At 39.4% G+C, this 8,258-nt stretch overlaps 2 pseudogenes; both read right to left on the bottom strand.

Moving 5' to 3' along the window:
* Positions 1–2,238: 2,238 nt before the first annotated feature.
* LOC102847853 lies at positions 2,239–2,665 on the bottom strand (annotated as a pseudogene).
* Positions 2,666–7,908: 5,243 nt separating this feature from the next.
* The window catches only part of LOC102847451, a 1,818-nt pseudogene continuing 1,468 nt past the window's right edge, over positions 7,909–8,258 (bottom strand).

The raw sequence follows: 8,258 nt of genomic DNA, 5'->3' as shown, positions 1-8,258 counted from the left end.
ATCTATAGCTGACCTTCCAGTGGGTTTTAGGGCAGTAAATTGCATGGGAGGGGTCTTCCATGGAGTAGCTGGTAGATTCAAACTGCATGCCTTTGTATTGGCAGCTCAGTTCTTTACCACTAACCCATCAGAGCTTACTCCAACTGTTCTTGGTCGACTGATTGTTTGCAGTCTAACAGGTTCTCACGAGTTTTTGATGCTCTGGTTTAAAAACCACCCTTTGAGACTCACTTCCATACTCTCATGGAATCCAGAAGGTTACATGCTGGTGCCATCTTGATTAGTATTCAAGTTTATGTATGCTGCTACCATAGAGTAAAAAAAAAAATCTTTAACAAGACAGGAAAAAAAGACCATAATCGATGTCAGGAAGGATCTGATGTAAGAGAGGTGAACAGAAGTTTTCAAAGGGAAGTTCCAGAAGGGAAAGCAAAGTATGATGGTGAAATATGCAAAGAGCTGGAGTTAGAAAATCAAAAGAGAAGAACATGATCAATATGTCTCAATTTTAGAGAACTGAAGAGAAACTTCAAAACTTGGATTGGAAGACTGAATTGGCCAACACTGAATGAGTTCAAGAGGTAGCGTATGACCAGGAACCAATGGCATTGAAAGTAATCTGCCTTGAAGACATTGTAATAGGAACAAAATGTGTGTAACTGTTCAACAGGGGAAGAGGAAAAGAAGGAGAAGTGTGGAAGGAGAGGAAATCTCTAGGATGTCAGAGATTAGTGGGCTGATGAGGGTGTGAAGAAATTGGCAAGGTGATGAGACAGGAAGATAGAAGTCACAGATCAAGAGTGATTCATTATATGAAACACAATGTATGGAAATGATTGTATAAAACAAAACGAACAACAATGTATACAAATGACTGTATAAAACTCAGTGCAATGAAAAAAACAATGTATATGGACAGTAAGATGCAAATCAATTTAAAAAACCTATAAAACAACAGATATTATTATTACTATTATTTTTATTAATTTTAATGAAAGTTTACAAAGACTTTGGATTTTCATTCATTATTGCACTTTGCCCCTGCCCACCATTCCCACGCAATTCACTCTTCTCTTTGAAAAGTAAAAGAAAAATTATTTCATTGTTTTACAATCCCTCCCCCCAGGTCCACTCCACTGTGCAATCTTCATTAGGGACTCTTGTCATGGTAATAATACCTAATCATATATCCCTTTTAAACAGTTTTCCTCCTTATCTGTTTCAATGCAGTATACATTATTTATCCCCTCTTTTCTTCAGTTTCCCTCCAAACCAATGTCTGTCCCGCTTTATTTATTTTATATTTTTTGTCAGTCCCACTTTAAAACAGTGGCATTATGCAGCGTTTGTCCCTCTGTGACCAAGAGACTTCACTCCGCATAATGTCTTCCAGGGTCACCCATTTTTCATGAGTTCCTTGCTTTTCAATGCAGTGTAGTATTCCATTGTGTGAATATACCACAGCTTCTCTATTCATTGGTTTGTTGATGGGCACTTGAACTGTTTCCAACTCTGTTCTATTGTGAACAAAGCTGCAATAAACATGGGTGTAACAACAGAAATTATTTAAAAAACCCAACTCCAGAATGGCAGAATACTAATTAAAATATTTGAACAAATACAGCCTTGGAGGTACTTATTACCCATCTGTGCAGCTATCTGACAAACTGGAAGAGATTAATATTTTTTTTCCATTCCAAAAAATGCAATCCAATAAAAAGTGGATATTATCAAACAATATCATTAATATAATACATAAATAAAAGCTTGCCAATGATTACTAAGAAATGGCTTAATCAATCCATTGACAGGAAACAGTCAGAAATTTAAATTGGATTCAGAAGAGGCTATCCAACAAGGGACATAATTGCTGATGGCAGATGGATATGTGAAAGCAGAGAATACCTTAAAGTTGCTAATGTTTCTTATTAATTTTAGTGAAAGTTTATAGACTTTGGATTTCCATTCATTCATTGTTGCACACTTTCTTCTCTTCTCATTCCTCCCCTCTAGTTTGCTTTTCTTTTTGAAAAGTAAGAAAGCATTCTTTCATTGTTATAGACTCTCCCCACCACTATGCAGCTTTCATTCTGGACTCTTGTCATGACAATAATACCTAATCATATATTCCTCCTAACCACTTTTCTCCCTCATCTGTTTCAATGCAGTATACATTATTTATCCCCTCTTTTCTTCTCTCTCTCTCTCTCTCTCTTTTTTTTTTTTGCTTCAGTTTAATCAAAAAGGCTTTATTGAGGGCCCAGGACTATGGGGCTCAGAAGAAGGCCACCTGCAAGAGGAAAGGGAGCCAGTGAAGAGGGGACATTCCTCTTGAGTTTCAGGTTGTTGGTGTGGATGCAGGCGAGCATAATACTTGCTCGATCATCTTGTGGCAGTTATACTTCTGGATGAGCTGGCTCAAGGAAGGCTCAATAATGCCCCCATGCAGACGCAGCACCACGTGCAGGGTGGACTCTTTCTGGATGTTATAGTCCAAGAGTGTACAGCCATCCTCTAGCTGTTTGCCAACATATATCAGACTCTGCTGGTCAGGCGGAATGCCTCCCTTGTCTTGGATTTTGGCTTTGACATTCTCGATGGTGTCACTGGGCTCCACCTCAAGAGTGATGGTCTTGCCAGTCAGGGTCTTCACAAAGATCTGCATCATTGCATCTGCCACTCAGCTGCCTCATTAAAGAGAAAGAGGGAGACCCATCCCCTCCTTTCTTAGTTTCCCCCAAACCTTGATGTCTGTCCTTTATTACAACAGTGGATTTATTCAGTATTTGTCCTTTTGTGACTGAGATATTTCACTCAGCATAACGTTGTCCACAGTCACCCATTTTGTATAATATTTCATGAGTTCCTTGTTTTTCAATGTAGCATAGTATTCCATTGTGTGAATATAGCACAGCTTCTCCATCCATTCGTTTGTTGATGGGCACTTAGGTTGTTTCCAAACCTTTGCTATTGTGAACAAATCTGCAATAAACATGGATGTGCATATGTCTGCCTGGGTGGCAGTTATAGTTTCTTTAGGGTATATTCCCAGTAGTGGAATTGCTGGGTCAAATGGTATTTCTATTTGCAACTTTTTGAGAACGCGCCATACTGCCTTCCATAGTGGTCACACCATTTTAAACTCCCACCAAGAGTGAATAAGTGTTCCAGTTTCTCTGCAACCTCGCCAGCATTTGTTGTTTGCTGTTCTGTTACATTTTGCTATTCTTACTGGAGTGAGATGGTATCTCATAGTTGTTTTGATTTGCATCTCTCTCAAGAGCTAGGGATTTTAATGGTAACTAGTAAAACATGTACAGAAACCCAAAGGGGGAAGGGGTGGGAGAAAAATGGTAAGGATGGGTAGGGGCTAAAACACAGGGTTGCACAGTTTGGTGGGTGGAGGGAGTGGGGTAAGCAAATGGGAATGTTCAGGGTGAAAACATAAGGTAATGATGGGCAAGGTCCAATGGTGATTAATTTTATAAAACATAATACATGGTAATGATTGTATGAAACACAATGTCAATAAAGAATAATGTGAAACAAAAAAAAAGAGCTAGGGATTTTGAATATTTCTTCATGTATTTGTTGGCCATTTGAATGTCTTCTTTGGTGAAGTGTCTGTTTATATCCTGTGCCCATTTTTCAATTGGATTGTTTACCTTTATCTTGTTCTGGTGCTCGAGTATTTTATAAATTCTAGATATAAGTACCTTATCTGACATGTCATCACCAAATATTTTTTCCCAGTCTGTGGCTCCCCTTTTTACCCTATTGGAGAAGTTTTTGGATGTGCCTAGGCATTTGATTCTTAGAAGATCCCATTCATTTATTTTATTATCTCCTGGTTGTAGGTTTTTCAGGATGCTTAGAAGACTGTTTACGTTGTTTATTAGGGCTTCTAGAGTTATTTCAAGCTTTTCTCTATTGAAATTTATAGTCCTTCATTTTAGTCCTAGGTCTTTAATGCACTTTGAGTTGATTTTTGTGTATGGAGTGAGATATGGATCTTGCTTGAGTTTTCTGCAGATAGTTTTCCAATTTTGCCAATACCATTTGTTAAAAAAGCTGTCGTTTCCCCACTTAACTAATTTCATGTCTTTGTAAAAAATCAGTTTATCATAGGTTGTTGTTGTTTGGTGCTGTTGAGCAATAGACGACTCATAGCGACCCTATGAATGAACAGCCTGAGCACTGTTCGTACATAGAGTTTCCAGAGGCAAGTCATTTCGGAAGTGGATGCAGCTCCTGCTTCCTGGCCTGATTTAGTTTGGAAGCTCCAGCCAACACTGTCCAACATGGGTACCCATTACCACGATTGGCACATCACTGTGACAGTCTTCAGCATCATAGCAACCATGAGTTACCTCTGTACAGCAACGCACAGACCAGTGGTATACCACCTAGAAGAATGTTTGACAGGAAAACAATTTGAACCTGGTCGAGGGGTTATCAAAGGTAGACGGGCTGATTTCTGGGTTCTCAATTCTATTCCATTGATCTATATGTCTGTCATTGTACCAGTACCAGGCTGTCTTGACTACCGTGGCAGTGTAGTAGGATTTTAAATAAGGGAGTGAGATGCCTCCTACCTTTTTTCTATTTTTAAGGAGTGCTTTGCTTATTCAGGGCCTCTTTCCATTCCAAATTAAATTGGAGATTGCCTTTTCCAAGTCATTGAAGAATGGAATTGCTATTCGTATTGAGTTTGCATTGAACGTGAAAATTGCCTTTGATAGTATTGTCATTTTCACAATATTGAGTCTTCCTATCCATGAGGAAGGTATATTCTTCCATTTCTCCAGGTCTCTTTTTGTTTCTTGTAGTAATGTTTTGTAATTTTCTTTGAATAGATTCTTTGTGCTTCTGGTTAGATTTACTCTCAAGTATTTAATCTTGTGATTAGCTATTGTGAAGGGTATTGGTTTTCTTAGCTCCGGCTCTGTATTCTCTTTGTCACTGTAGAAAAGTTCAACTGATTTTTATATGCTGATCTTGTACCCTGCCACTTTGCTGAATTGGTCAACTCTGTCCAGTAGTTTTCTTGCTGAGTCTTTAGGGTTTTCTAAGTATACTATCATATCATCTGCGTATAGAGATAATTTTACCTCTCACTTGCCAATTTGGATACCTCTTATTTCCTTCTCTTGTCTTATTGCTATCGCTAAGACTTCTAAAGCAATATGGAATAGGAGAGGTGATAGTGGGAATCCTTGCTAGTTTCTTTTCTCAAAGGGAATGACTTTAATTTCTCTCCATTGAGAACAATGTTGACTCTTGGGTTTGCATATATACTTTCTACTATGTTGAAGAAATTCCCCTCTAATCCTATTTTATTGAGTGTTTTAATCAGGAAAGGGTGTTAGATTTTGTCAAAAGCCTTTTCAGCATCAATTGATAGGATCATGTGGTTCTTGTTCTTTACTTTGTTTATGTGATTAATTATATTTATTGCTTTTCTTATGTTGAACCATCCTTGCATATCTATTATGAATCCCACTTGTTCATGGTGATTTTTTTAAATGTATAATTAGTTTTTATGGTCAGGATTCTATTCAAGATTTTTGCATCTATGTTCATGAGAGATATTGGCCTATAGTTTTCTATATTGGTGGTGTCTTTACCGGCTTTGGTATCAAGGATATGTTTACTTCATAGAGTCTGGGATAAGTCCATCTTTTTATATCTTCTGAAATAGTTTATGGAGAACATTCTCTGAATGTTTGACAAAATTTACTTGTAAAACCATCTGGTCCAGGGCTTTTTTTAGCTGAAAGTTGTTTTATTGCCTTTTCTGATTATTTTCTTTTAATTTTTTTTTTATTTTTTAAAACTTAACAATGGAATACTATGCTGCATTGAAAAACAAGGAACTCATGCAATATTATTCAAAATGGGTGACCCTGGAGGACATTATGCTGAGTGAGGTATCTCAGTCACAAAGTGACAAATGCTATATGGTGCCACTGTTGTAGAATGAGGCTGGCATTGGGGTGGGGGTAAGACTGAGAAAAACGGGATGAAATATGTTTACGGCATTGAAGTCTATGGGGGAGAGAATAGTCTAAAAGTATTATATTTTAGGGCATTATTTTTATCGTAGGAGTATGCAATGAGGGTTGCAGAGTGGATTATATTTGGGGGTAGGGGTGGGGTTTGGGGAGGTGCGGGGGGGGGATTGTGTACCAATGAGGGAGTTTTTTTTTTGCTTTTTTGCTTTTCAAGGAGAGGAGCAAACGGGTGGGGGGAGGGGGGAGGGGTTTGTGCGGGGAGAAGGGTGCAACAATGAATGAACGGAATCCCAAAATCTCTGTAGATGTTCATTGAAATGAAAAATAAACAATCTAAATTTTTAAAAAAGTAAAAAAATATTTTCATACACACACACACACACAAAAAAAAAAAACAAACAAAAAAACAAACTTAATTTTAATGAACGTTTACCGAGATTTTGGATTTCCATACATTAATTGTTGCATTTTTCTCCCTGCCCACCCCTCCTCCCACTTCACACTGCTCTTTGAAAAGTAAAATTATTTCATTGGTATAGAATCCACTCCCGCCTGATCCTAGTACACACCACTATGCAACCTTCATTCTGGACTCTTGTCATAACCATAATGCCCAATCATATATCACTTTCAAACAGTTCTCTCCCTTATCTGTTTCAATGCAGTATACATAATTTATCCAATTTTTCTCAGTCTCACCCCAACACTAATGTCAGTCCCATTCTATGGTAGTGGCACCATGCAGCACCTGTCCTTTTGTGACTGAGATATTTCACTCAGCATAGTGTCCTCCAAGGTCACCCATTTTAAATAATGTTGCATGAGTTCCTTGTTTTTCGATGCAATGTAGTATTCCATTGTGTGACTATACCACAGCTTCTCTATCCATTTGTTTGTTGATGGGCACTTAGCTTGTTTCCAACTCCTTGCTATTGTGAACAAAGCCACAATAAACATGGGTGTGCCTATATCTATCTGCCTGGGTGGCAGTTATGATTTCTTTAGGGTATATTCCCAGTAATGGAATTGTTGGGTCAAATGGTATTTCTATATACAACTTTTTGAGAGAGTGCCTTACAGCCTTCCATTGTTGTTGCACCATTTTACACTCCCACCAACAGTGAATAAGGGTTCCAGTTTCTCTGCAACCTCGCCAGCATTTGTTGTTTGCTGTTCTGTTACATTTTGCTATTCTTACTGAAGTGAGATGATATCTCATAGTTGTTTTGATTTGCATCTCTCTTAGAGCTAGGGATTTTGAGTATTTCTTCATGTATTTGTTGGCCATTTGAATGTCTTCTTTGGTGAAGTGTCTGTTCATATCCTGTGCCCATTTTTCAACTGGGTTATTTACCTTTATCTTGTTGTAATTTCTTTTTTTGTTATGGGTCTGTTCAATTGTTCAATTTCGTTTTGTGTCAGTTTAGGTAGGTTGTGAATTTCTAAGTATTTGTCCATTTATTCTACAGTTTCATATTTGAGTATAAGAATGTTAGCCTTTTTTTTTTAACCACGCCCACTGGGTTGTTTTATTGAAGGTGACGTGGCCAATAACAATGTGAAGACAGCTGGGACGTGAGGCTGGGAAGAACACTCTCCCCTCCCCACACCCCCACTGTCCCAAATAAAAAAGAACCAACTATGGGAGAGCAGCCGAGACAGTGATCTGAGGGGACGGGTGGACATGGAACCGAGGGCAGCGCAGACCATGCGTGAGCTGGGAGGCCGGGGCGGCTGTACAGATAACAAGTGTGAGTCTCTGTATCTCCATGGATGTGTATAAATATAAAGAGAGAAGTTGCTTCTTCCCCTTCTCTTCTTTCTGCTCGGTGCTGCTGGCCACGGTCCCAGCTCTTTCCACATGGGGCGAAGGGAAGGGGGGGTGACCAAGTCATCACCGAATCGCAATCAGACCCACGTCCATCAGCTTCTGGATCTTCTGTGCTATGACAGGGTTCTTCAAGTGTTCGCTGAGCGCCTGGGGGTCCTTCTGCATCTGCTCCAGGATGAGCCGCATGGCTGGGTCACTCATGATCTGCTGCACCTCGGGGTCGGCCATGGCCCGTCGCTTAACGTCCTCAGGGCTGTCATGCCGATTGTACTGGGCCATCATGCAGCGTTGGTAGCCATCTGCTGCCTCCTTACAGATGGAGTCCAGGTCCAGCGCCTTCTGATAGACATCCATGGCTTTCGTGTAGTCCTTCATGGCCTCGAGGGCTGCCGCCTTCCGTGTGTAGCCCTTGA

This window comes from Elephantulus edwardii, unplaced genomic scaffold, assembly GCF_000299155.1.
Source record: "Elephantulus edwardii isolate Elephantulus edwardi_28Jun2011 unplaced genomic scaffold, EleEdw1.0 scaffold00058, whole genome shotgun sequence".
In the NCBI taxonomy this organism is placed as follows: Eukaryota; Metazoa; Chordata; class Mammalia; order Macroscelidea; family Macroscelididae; genus Elephantulus; species Elephantulus edwardii.
Note: the sequence above shows the minus strand (reverse complement) of the source record. Positions and strands in the feature narration are given on the sequence as shown.